Consider the following 13637-nt stretch of genomic DNA (forward strand, 5'->3'; position numbering starts at 1 on the left):
AAGGTGTAACTCTAATGCTCAATATCTCTATTTATCATCATAACTCCATCTCATCTTAATTATAATCTCATATCTCAGTACCGTAGCACTCTCTGTAGTGTCTCGACACCCAAAATAGCTCCTTCACATTTTAACGCGTCAAACATCTTTCTACGAAAGATGCCATCTCTCTCTTCTTAATCTCTGATCAAGCATCATTTCAGTCTTGGCGCGTATTCATACTTTCCGCATTTGTGATGTTAGGGTGTCATGAGCTTCGCTCGTGATTTCATGCTTCAGCTTTCCTTATTAGGCACACTCAGTCTCTTTCTTTAAGCAAAATGGCATTATCCGTCGCCTCTTGTTAATTCTCCATTTTCTAGATTCGAATCTTCATTCGCAACCTTTCCATCTTTTCATCCTTCTCTGCCCGAGCAGAGCAATCGTGATTTCTCTGTCAGAGCAGAGGAATCGGCGCTAGCTCTGTCTAAAACAAAGACCGCTCAAAACATAGCTCTCTTGGCAGAGCAGAACTTCTCGGTTGTAAGTCTGGTGTAATGCTCAATGCAGAAATTTCTATTTCTGTCGTTTGTGGGGGTATTACTTCCTTCAAATTCATCTTCTCGAAATCTATGATTAGGTTCACTTCTTGAGTAAGGAGAAATCCTAACTCTCCCTGATTCTCCCTGCTTAACGCGTCGGTTACAACGTTAGCCTCTCCAGGGTGATAATTCATTTCACAGTCGTAATCCTTCACTAACTCTAATCGTCTTCTTTGTTGCTCAAAGAAAAATTTGAGACTTTCATGATCGGTGTATAACTCACACCGTGCTCCATAGAGATGGTGTCTCCTGATCTTCAAAGCATGCACTATGGCTGCTAATTCTAAATCATGCGTTGGATAATTTATCTCATGCGGTATCCACTTGCTTTGACTCTTCTCTCTCTAAAGTTAGTTCCGCACCAGAGCACATGAAACAGCGCCAATGTAGAGGATTCGGCTCCAGTGCAGAGGAATGCTTTCAACTCTGTCGTCAGAGCGGAACAGAGCTCAACTTCAGTTTTGCTTCAGAGCAGAGCTCAACTTCAAATCATTGAAAGGTAAGATATCTTTTCCCTCTTGCATCAGCACGCAACCTAGACCATTCTTCGATTCATCAATGTAAATTGCATACTAAGTCTCTTCTTTAGCTCTTGAAAACTTCGTTCACAAACGTTCGGCCAACGAACTTGACTTTTTCAAGCCAAAACTCGCATCTACTAAACTTCTCATAAAGCTTTTCAACTCGTAATCTCTCTCTAACTCGATCTTGTCTAGGTATTCGCGAAAAACGCGGTTCATGAGATCCATGAATACTGTCGGGGCATTCGTCAAACCGAAAGACATTACTATAACTCATGGTGTCTATATCTCGTACGAAATGCCGTCTTCGGAAATGTCTTCCGATCGTATCTTCAGTTGGTGGTATCTCATTCTCAAATCAAAAATTTGAAAAAGTGCTCGCTCTTTGTAGTTGATCGAACAGATCATCGATCCGGGGTAACGGATACCTATTCTTTATCGTCACTTCGTTCAATCCTCGAAAATCGATACACAACCTCAAACTTCCATCTTTCCCTTTCACCAAAAAGGATTGGTGCTTCCCGCTGGGAAACACTAGGTCAAAAGAAACCCATATCTAACAGTTCTTGGAGTTGCAGCTTTAACTCTTGCAACTCTGTGGGGGCCATTCTGTATGGCTCTTCCGACGTCGGTGTCGCGTCGGGCTCTAAATCAATCGTAATCCAAGCTGTCGGTCTGGGGTAATCCCGATAAAGTCTTAGGGAAAAACATCTTTATACTCACGCTCGACTGGTATCATCAACGTTTGCTTTGGATTTGTCTCTCTCTGGCTCGGATATACAACATACACGATTGTATCATTTCTCCGCAAGAACTTTCTTGCTTGCAGTGCTGAGATGATCAGCGTCTTCTTCCATTTTCTCTCAATACCAAGGAAGGAAGTAGGTTCTTGGCCAGGTGGCTGAAAAGATATCCGTCTCTCCTTGCATTGCACCTTCACATGGTTTTCCTCTAACTAGTCCATTCCAAAATTTATATCTAAGTGCCATATAGGCATCAATCTCAGGTCTCTCGCCTCGAGCTTAATCGATCTCATCTTGAATTCTAAGTTAGGGCACACGGATGAAACCGTAGTGGTTCAGCCTATGGGTGTGATTACTTATTAGAGGTTGTGGAACAGGCTCTTCGTTCGGTATCGAATAAAATACCGTGGACACACCCTTCAATTCGTCTATATCGGACAATTTTCCTCGGTTTTTGTCCGGTACTTTCTGCTCAAGCGCGAACAGTCTCTGTTGATGTGGTTGATTCGCCTGCGGGGCTGGCGGTTGCCTTCTTGACTGACGTGGTCGAAAGGCTGGCTGTTGTCGCTGTGGTGGAAGTAGCGATAGAGTTCCCTCCATTGCTTTGTGTTGCGGTCGAAACTGACTTGGTTGTCCTCCGCTTCTATTTTACTGACGATTCGGACACTGGTTCCTGTAGCGCCTGACCCTTCCGCAGGTGTAACAGCTGTTCTGTCTCATCTTACATCATTTCAAAAGTAATTTATTGCTCTTCGACAAGGCAACATCCCTCGTGGTTCTTGAAGGTTTACTGCTGTTGGGGCAGTTGGGCCAACATAAGGCCGTTTGTCTCAGTTCTGATATTGCGGTGGCGCATTCTAACTCTGCCACGGCTTTTTAGGGCCTTGACTTCGGTCGTCCCATTTTCTCTTTCCTTCTTGCTCTCGTCCAGAAAAAGATGGATTCACATTCGAGTGCTCTTAACCGTTTTGGGGTGCTGAAGCTTAAATCGCATTCTTTGGCTGCCTTGCCAAATCTATATCAAATGCTCTTTTTAATGCTTCAGTACGCATAACCGCACTCCGACTTGTTAAATCGTCTCGTACCTTTTTTCTCAAACCTGCTCTAAACAATCCTGACATCTTCTCATTCATCTATTCTCGATATGTGGCATACCGAACCAAGTCGCGAAACTGACGTTCGTAATCAGCTACGATTTTATTGCCTTATCTCATATCATCAACTCTATTTCTTTCTTCAATCGGTTTCTCTTTCTCGATGAAGTCTAAGGGGACATGTACCAACCTTAGAACAAATTCTCATAACTCACAAATCATCAGACTCTTACTCAATCATCATACTATTCTCATAACTCAATGTCAAAGACATATTTCATGTCTATCATCGTAACATCAGATCAAAGCTCTACTCAAGCATAAGGACTCTCTGGTCGTCGTCGTATAGACATATAAGAAAATTTTCTCTTTCGAGAACTTTTACCAAATGCAGGTCATAACGGAAATAAAACATCCCGTAATATTATGCCGTTGCTACTTCCGTACTAGTCGTCATCTCAGTCTACTATCGTGAAAAACGTCATCTGTTCTAATCTATCATCTCGATCTCCTTGAATCTGCTATTGCCTATTCTGGCTTAGCATCACTTCTTCTCATCCTCGAAATGGTTAGCTTTCTACATACTTGGCTAATATAAGGAAATCCATAATCGAACTGTTGTGCTCGTCCCGTAAAGATATATTCTACGACTACTCCCATAACTCATATTTCTTCCAAATACTCTTCTCGTTATGCCATCCTAGTTACCTAGACATTCCTAACTCTTGTCGGATGTGGTAGGGACTAGGATGTGATGAATAATAAAGTTTGATCTTGAACAAGACGAGCTCAAGTAATGGAATGATTCCATAATAGCCAGTGCTATCTCAAGGATAATGAAGAAGTTACAATCAAAGGAAGATCAAAAGCTAGAACAGAAACTAGGATAAAAACTGAGATATAGTATGATGGGAGTAAATCAATACTGGAAGTAGAAGCAATCCACTAAGTGGAGAATGAATAAACTATCCACCGTTAAAGCAAGGGGTAAAGATTTCCAACACAAACGGCTCAGGCTTGAACACAGTGGATATGTAAACATTTCTCAATGGCAAGTAGTTCATCTCATATAGGAGTTCAAATGGATGCAGAAAAGTTTAAATACGACCAAGCGGGATAGGGACACAATAAGTCCATTCTCATAATCACTCTAGCGATGATAAACGCGGTCCCGGTAAAAGTACCTCTATTACGAAGTACAATTGGTCAAAAGTATCTATGCATCCCATGAGGTCTCCATAATACGTTCGCCCTATCAGGGTCGTGTCTATAAATCGCGATGAAAACTCTAACTCTTATCGTATTATCTCAACTATCTCTCTCTGCTTTTCTTCTTCATCTTCTTCTCGGTTTATATATCTTCCGTTCCCTCTTCTTCTCAGAGACATACTACAAAGGAAAAGAATTATATAACTATCGACTTCGAACTATTCGTTCGTCAAAAATAAAATACTAATTCTCTTCTTCTTACTTCGCTTCTATACCTCATAAGTGATCTCAAAATTCTCACCATTCTTGTCCACTCTAGTTCTCGTTTGTCATCATTCAAAAATTCTCGTCAGTCTCTATTTCTCATTTATCATCAAGCATCAACATCATCATCATTCTCAAAGCTCTGATAAAGAAAGTGAAACTCACTAATCGTCAACACCTCTGTATATCTATGTATGTAAGGAAAACTGCCTCTCTCTCTCGAGGTCTTTTACAAAAGTGAGGTCTTATGTACCAAAGCCCTAACTCCAAAATGATGCTCTAACTACACAAGCATCATAGGTACTAAGCGTCATGTAGGTTCTATACCAAGCTTCTAGCTATGTACATCGGCTATGCAATACTTATATATACATATACATCTCTAGATAGTTTTGGTCGTCATCTATCAATCTCCCCTCTCATCATCGTCATCATCAACCTCCATATCCTCACTCGGCCCTACCTCCTTGCTCGGCTCTATCTCCTGACTCTTGTACTAGTCGATCGGTCGGTAGTTGCTATCGTCATTCGGCTCATCCTCGACGTTAGTGTCAACCATCAGACCACAAACCGGCACCTCAGAAACAGGTACCCATGTCTCGACTCCGTCAGCAGTAGTATGATGTTTCAATGGCTGGGTCCGTCCGTAGCCGACCGTCATCTCTGGAGTCTCCTCATCACTGTCAAGGTGTGCGGGCTGAGAACTTCCCTCTTGGGCGTCTCGGGATGGTGGGTATAAAATCGAGCGCATATACGTCTGAAAAGACAAAGTACCAGGCTCAGGCAACGGGGCAACCCTTGGATAGGGATCGAAGGGAACATACTGTATCTCAGGCTCCGTAGAAACAATCGGTTGCGCCGACTCAACAGGAGGCAGTGGCGAGGGTGTCGTCACCGGTGCCCAATCCCAAAGCGGTAACTCAGCGCTGGGAGAATGATTTAGTGGTAGATACGCAAACGGGTCATGCTCTATCACAGGAGAGTGCGCTTCGAAGACCATCGGTTCTGAAACATCAGGCTCAAGAGAGGCTGGAATCGGATCAGCTGAGGGTAGAGGTGCCATCGAAAACAGCTCTTCGGGAAGTGGAGACACAACAACTAGCTCCCCTCCTTGGGCTGGTCCCTCATACTCTCCATAAAGTGGTGGAGATGGCTCACGATCCGCGAAATAGTGGTAACTCAACATCACTAAAAATCCTCAAAAATCGGTGCCCATATAACGACCAGACTCGATCCTAAAAATATACCGCGACACCAGTGAAGCTGCCCAATCTTGCCATTTGGGTGGCAGCCGCGGGACCAAGTGTGTAATGGCCTCAGCCTCGTCAATCCCGTGGATACTAGCCTCCCACCAACGACGATGGTAAAGCGCTATAAACTCTCTTAATGTATCGCCTTCTCTCGGTTCAGTAGTCCTGAACCAACGGCGCATCGCCTCGCTATATCGTCTCTGTATCGCTGCCTCTTCTCGACTCTGCATCCTATAATATAAAATATCATGTCCATTAGAAAATGGATACGAAACTCACTTGGTACACCTCAATCCACAACATACTCGTCCTCGTTTGGTACGGCAGGGCATCGGCTAAACTAGCCTCAACATCTCTCCTCATATTAGAACTCATCATCATCAAACAATTTCGTCATCAAAACAATACATAACTCATTAGTGCATCAAACTCAACTCTCATCAGAAAAGCAATATGAAACAACATCATTCTCTTACCTCGTTAAGCCGGAGGAGATGGGGTGCTGGGGTTTCGTTTTAAAAAAAAAGACTCTCCCTCGTACTAGTCTAAGAACTCAAATTAGACTAGTACTCAATCTAAAAAGAGTAGAAGCAATCAAAGGTTCAACTCAATCAAGCAATTAACTCAGAGCAGACGACCTGCTCTGATACCACTCTGTCGCAGCCCGATTCCCAAACGCTAGTGATAGCGGGGTACGAGTATCAATACGACTAAAATAAATGAATAAAGAACAATAGAACTAAACTGAACATCGGGCGGAAGCTTACATCAAAACATATTAAGGCAAAGCATTATACTTCGGCTCAAAGGTATATACGTCAACATCGTTATAACTTCTTGAATATCAGGAATTTCAAGAAGAAAAACAAAGTAGGTACAACTTATTTTCCATAAGGAAGCTTAATATCAAGAGTACCACAACAAAAGGCGTATCAATTATATGTATGAAGACATATAATCGCGAGTATATTGCTTGATTAGAAAGGGATGAGGTATCATCTCATTAAAGTTTTATCAATATCGGAAGGAAAACAAAGTACATCATCCTTAAGATTCTAACATCAAGGAAATCAGCAAGGAAACTTCATCAACGAAACAATCCCCACCAGCACCAGTCCAATCTCGCTCCATCGCTTAGCCTGCACATTTAGAAATATATGCAGGGCGTGAGTATATAATACTCAGTGGCAAACGCCGGAAAAAAACATCAAAGGCGCTCTTAGAGCTATATGTTTGAAGCTTGCCATATCATCAGCAATACACAGAAATAAGTTAGCATCAAAGAGTCTGTGCATGCAGTTTTCATAATCATAACATCATAAGTAAACGATAGCGCTATCAAAATATTCATCATGCATGTACCACATCTACAACTCATCATTATCGATACTGAGAAGTAGGCCTCCCTCTCAAGTACCGTGACTGGCCGACCGAAGACGGCTCACAGTCACCTTTGTGCACAAAATCCCGCTTGTGGCAGGACCGAATTCGTCTCATCAGTAGAGGGTAACATACAAGCTCAACATCAAAAATTGGCAAGTCAAACAGTTCTTAAACATCATTTATCTCAAATCATTTGATAAACTCATAAATATCATCATCAATCATTTTAGAAAGCTCATACGATAAACGTATACTCAAAATATTGCCCACCTGTAGTCTTTCGCTTAAGCTCAGATAGGAATAGGTGACTTACTTCTTCGTCTCGCTCGGATCTTCATAAATCATCAACATCATCACGAAAGTTCATGTGATAAAACAACCTTAGTTTGTACTCAATACTGAAATCCAAACTCGTCTCAACAATAACTTCTCACTTAACGTCTATTTACCCAGTAAAACTAAATCCCTAGGCATACTCGACTTCTAAGGATTTCCATGACTTACTCTCGATTTAACTCTCAACTCGGACCATACTCATAGCAGTCAAGCACATAGGCATGCACAAACACATAAACATACAACTTCACATAACATATCACAACAAACAAACATAAGTTTGACTCGGAGACCAGAGCAGAGAAATGCTCGGTGGTCAAGGTGGAAAAACTCAGCAGAGCGGAGCGAAGCAGCTCGGCAGAACTGCGGAAAATACTCGCCAGGGTAGAGGAATCAACTTGCCAAGGCAGTGAAATCATGAACTCTCTGGCATAGCAGCAGAGAAATGCCAGAGGAATGACGAACTCTCTGTCGCCAGAGGAATGGCGAACGTCAGAGGAATCAAACATCAGAGGAATCGATCGTCAGAGGAATCGATCGTCAGAGGAATCGAACTCAGAGGAATCGATCTCAGAGGAATCGAACTCAGAGGAATTAAACTCAGAGAAGTCGAACTCAGAGGAATCGAATTCAGAGGAATCGAACTCAGATGAGTCAAACTCAGAGGAATCGATCGTCATCAGAGAAATGAACTCGCTGGCAGGGCAGCGGGGAAAAGAACTCTCTGGCATGCCCGCGGGGAAACGATTTCTCTGGCGTATCCGGGGAATGACTTCTCGGCTGAGTAGAGAAAGCCTCAAGACAGAACGACGCAGTCAAGAGCAACTCGAGAAACTCATCAACTTTTTCATTCCCAGAAATCATCAAACACTCTCAAACATCAAAAATACTAACACTCTACATCATGATCAACTCAAAAACTCATTTTAAAACACTAATTCATCAACATCACGTTAATCCGTTCATATATTCATGCTCATCATCAAATCGTCACTCAAGACATAACCTCAGGGATTTTCCCAAATTCTTATATCAAACTGGTTTTGTAAAAATCATGTCTCAAGACTCAGCTTTACAAAATACATCTTAATCACCTCAAATCATCACATATAACATATTTCTCACCCCAAATTTTAGAAAAGAACCAGAAAGATTTTTTAAAGGGCATGAACCCTAATTTTCGAAAATGACGAAAAAGGTGGAGGGGGAGTTTCTCATGCTTCAATCATCCTTCTATACACATATATCACACAATAAAGTCTAGATCCAAAAGATTCAAATACTTACTCAAGTAGTTTCGAGAAAAAGGAAATCTTCTCTCTATTCTTCAAGCATCAAACTCCACTAATCTTCTTGAATCAAGAGTAGAAAGTGTTTAAGGACTAGATTTAGTGGAGGATTTCATCATAGTTATGTCTTTAGAAGCTCGAGCTTGGTCTCCAATGGAGGAGAGAAAGAATGGCGTGAGGGGGAGAGAAAAAGGTGAAGGACCGAAAATGATGAGAATGACGGAAAGAGAGAGAAACTCTTTGGTTTTAACAAGATTCTTATTCCTTAAGATAAGAAGCATTAAATGCTCAAATAGTACCTTGTCTCCCCCTTAGCAGCACGTCTCATCCGCCAATTATCCACATGTGGGAAAAGAGATTAAAATATTGGTGGTGAGTGTAGGAATGTGCGCGGTGGTAATTCTAATCATGTATGCTAATTTTCGAAAATCACACTGACTCAAAAATAAGAGCACACGTAACAAATAATTCACATAACGTCAAACAAATAACTCACAAAGTTATCACATTAACGGATCATCACTCACCATCACTCTAGTTTAATCCTCTTTATAGTGATTCTCAATCACTACCTCGACTCTATCTCTTGTCTTTCATCTCAACTCTAAATCAATTATCATCTCCATCTCAACTCGCACATCATTCTCAATTCTCTCAACATCTTTAACTCGACTCGTTTCTCAAATCTCATCATTCCAATTCCATCATTGGCTTGTCCACTCATAACTCTATTAAAAGGAAATCTGTCTTCTCTGGTTATAAAAGAAAATCATCTCGCATCTCGACATCTCAGTATTCTCAATAGTGTTAAAACACTATCTCTCAACATAAGGGAAAAGTATGGGGTGTTACAGGGAAATACACCTGTAGGCTATTTTTCGCAAAACAAAACAAACTTAACTAAATTTCAGTTAGAGATAGGTTGTAGACTGATACTGAAAGACTTCAGTAATTTTGACATCAATTGAGCACTGTGCTTTAACTGATATCCACATAAGGCTTCAGTCTATAGTTTGTAAAACAGAGTAGAGTTATTATTCTCATTGACTATCAGTTGAATCATCAGTTAGACTATCCACTTTGAGCCTATTTAGCTTTTATTCTTTAGCCGGATGATAGGGGGTGATGTAGTATATGGGGATCTCTGTGTGGTGAATGTTCATAATGGGTCATGAAAAAGAAGGGATGATTTTGTGTTACTATTTACTCTTATAAGCTCTAGAAAAGTTGTGAAAAGAAAAGAAAAAAAAATTGTTGAGAAAAAAAAGAAAAAAAAGAGAAAAGAAAGAGAAAAAAAGGTGTGAAGTCGAGTGTTTATTGAGAGATTTGTTAGAAAATCGACTTTGTGTGTTGGAAATAGGTGGAGAGCATAAAAGAGTGTTTAGTTTTGTATTGTGATGTTTAAATCCCTTGGTTTGTGATGTTTATGGAGGCGTTATTAGGTGGAAGATGAAATTTATTCTATGCTTGATAGTGAAGTCATAAGGTTGCTGTTCTTGATCTATTTGAGTCACTTAGCCTATATTTCCTACCTAAACCAATGTCCCTACATTATAACCCAAAGAAAAAGACCTTTTTGATCTTAATCTTGGCACACTATTAGCGATGAAGATTGTAGACGATTGACAAGCTTATGGTAAGAGATCTGCATTGCATTGAATTCGATGAGAGTATACACGTCCCATTCCATCAAATTGAGAGTTGAGTGACACACATACCTTGTGAGATTCAATTGTTTGGAATGTCAAAGTTGATTTTGCTATAGGTTGTGTTTATTGGTGAATTTTGTGCTTAATTGTTGAGGATTTGAGAATTCTATCATTCTTTATCTTTCGGAGGCATCGATGAGCTAGATTTCTTACCCATTCGTGTTATTGATTTTATTCTTCCCATTATTCGAGGACGAACAATGGTTTAAGTTTGGGGGAGTTGATAACACTCATATTTCTATGGTTTTTAATGTTCATATGATGTTAATTTTATAGGAAATTGAGTGTTGGATGATTGTTTTGTGCTTAATTTGCTTTATCTTGTGGAACATGATTCTTACTCGAACTTTGAAGGAATTTTCAGATTTATTGAGTTCGAATTTTGAACAATGTTCTGAAATAGAAGTTGTAGATCGTCTCGATATGAGTTCTTGAGCGCAAACGGATCATAAATCGGAGTTCGGACGAGAAAGTTATGGCCGAATCAAAAACGTCGCGTGCAGCAGTTAAAATTCAGCGACCTAAACGGCGACCGCCGAAAATGGGCATTTTAAAGAAGAAATTCGGCGACCTAAACGGCGACTGTTGGGAACCTTGTGGAATATCCTAACCCTTGTTTTGATGATACCAAAATTCATAGGACTTATTTGTAATAGACTAGAATCGTTTTGAACTCAAGTGTTAGAGTTCGTTTCTAGTTTAGTTGCGGTGTCGAAGACTGAAGACTGAAGAACGAAGACTGAAGACTGAAGACTGCAGATACCAACTGAAGTATCAGTTGAAGAATCAGTTGAAGACTGATTATTTAATGCGCGCAATGGACTGATACTAAAGTCAAGTATCAGTTGAACATTCCTCCTAGGAATGATCTTCCAACGTTCAGAGGAATCCACGTACGCACAAGTACAGCCGCATTAAATGCAGATATCTCAATATCTTATCTCTGCAGAGGTCATTCCTATCTGGTGGTTACTTTTCAGAGATGTCACATCTCCTGTCCATCAAAGAGAGCCGTTTCCACACAGACAAGGAACCTCGAAGATTGAAGCCTCAGCCCAAATTCGAATTGCTCTCCAACGGAAGAAATCTTGAGGACGATTTACGCCAACGGATCTATTCAAGAGTTCTCCTACAAATAGCGCTCGAGGATCACTTCAACCTTCACCGATTCAACAACATAAGCTGAAGCTCTGCCGAAATAGCTACCCAGCCTAAAGCTTAATCGCCCAAAGCTTGAATCGAAGAAGAGAATTCCAAAGCCAAAATTAGTCACTACTGATTACATACATTCTCTTAGACCCTAGGCATATATCTGTTTACCCAGAAGCCAAAGGTCAAACTTGCTTCAAAGAACTTGTTCTTTGTAAGTATAGTTGGCACTCGTTTAAACCTCTCCCTCATAAGAGTGTTTGAGTGATTCGGAGTTCAGGAAGGTACTCTGAACTCTGAGTGAAAAGTTTGAGCACGAGGTGTGCTTAGCAGGGAAATCTTACGCGAGGTGTGTGGGTGCTGAAGAGGGGTTATCTTCAGTTTACGGTTGTGTGCACCAGGCAAGCACACGGGTACGGTTTGCAGTGCACCAGGCAAGCACTTGCGGAGTGGATTGTTGGTCTGATCAACCAGCCGTGGATGTAGGAAAGGGTTTTTCCGAACCACGTAAAAGTCTCTGTGTTATTTACAGCTTTCAGTTTTACATTCATTCTTGTGCTATTTCAATTGATAAAACTGAACACTGACTAACAGCAAAGAGAAACCTTAATCCAACAACTTGCTCCACCGAGGCTTTTGCGAAACTAAGTTTAATTTCCGCTGTGTATGATATCAATCTGACTGAACTATCCTCTGATAGTAAGGAAGAGCGATATCATCTCTATCTTAGCAAACACGACTGAAGCCCTTATTTGAATCAGTTAAGTTTCAGTAACTTAACTGATAACTCATTACTGAAGAGCTTTCAGTATCAGTCGTCAACCCTGTTGGTCAAAACTGATTTCAGTAAAACAGGAGTCTTTGTTTGCGTGTAAAGTTTCGTTTTTATCTCTGACTGAGATCCCTCTGATTGAGGTCAATAGATAGTCATAAAAATATCCTATAGGTGTATTCCCCCCCCATACACCTATTCGAGACCCCCGGACCTAACAATTGGTATCAGAGCAGGTTGTTCGCAAGAACTATCTGCATCTGACTAGATTTTATTTGAACTAGATCCTTTGTCTTAAAGGTCTCAAAAAAGTTTTACTCTTTCTTTTTGTGCCTATTATTTGCTCTATCTGCTGTTATCTGTTCTCTCTTTTTTGATGGAGACTAACCACAGTAGATTATCTTCTCTACCTATGTTTAGTATTGAAAAATACGACATATGGAAGTTTCGGCTTGAAAGCTTCCTCACCGCCCAACATTGTCGAATGTGGAAAGTCATCACCAGCGGACCGATCACCATCACCGAAACTATCAAAAGGGTTCCTGCTGATCTCCGACAGGATCCTTACGATGAGGTCTAGCCCAAGTCAAAGGCAGACTTCACCACAGAAGAAAGGAAGCAAGATGAGTTAGACAACCTCGCCAAAAGCATCATCTCCGGCACCGTTCCCGACAAGCATGTCATGAAGATCATCAAGTGCGGAACAGCAAAGGAGATGTGGGACATTCTGGAAAGAATGTGCGTAGGTTCTGAGGAAATCAAGGAGAATAAGCTATCCATAGCTTGCCAGAAGTTCGACTCCTTCCTCATGCTCAAGAATGAATCTGTCGAGGAAATGGAACAAAGATTCAATCTTATCTTGAATGAAGTTCAATCCATTTCCAAAGACAAATACACTCAACGAGAAATCAACCTGAAGATTCTTCGAGCACTGCCACGTAGAGAATGGCAGATCTACTCAGTTGCTCATCAGCATAAGCCAGGATTCAGTCAGCTCCCGACAAACAAGCTTTTCTCCGATCTCATGGCAAATGAGTTCGACCTACTGAGAAATCTTGGTATCAAGAAGGCTGGAGGATCAGACGAAGATGGTCCATCAACCTCAAGAGGAGTTGCACTGAAGGCCTCAACCAGAGAAAGCAAGAAGCAAATCAAGGAGCCAACGGAACTCAACCCAGGGACTTCTTCAGTCAATATGCTTTGTTGACTGAAAGATTCAACAAGATGGAGTCCAAGTTCCGGAAGTACAGAAGGTTCCACAAGCAGCACTTCAAAGGAAAAGAAAGAGAAGGGAACTCCAGACATTCCACAGATCGTAGCGGAGAAAGGAAGTCAGC

The sequence above is a fragment of the Salvia miltiorrhiza genome, chromosome 2 (assembly GCF_028751815.1).
Source record: "Salvia miltiorrhiza cultivar Shanhuang (shh) chromosome 2, IMPLAD_Smil_shh, whole genome shotgun sequence".
Taxonomy (NCBI): Eukaryota; Viridiplantae; Streptophyta; class Magnoliopsida; order Lamiales; family Lamiaceae; genus Salvia; species Salvia miltiorrhiza.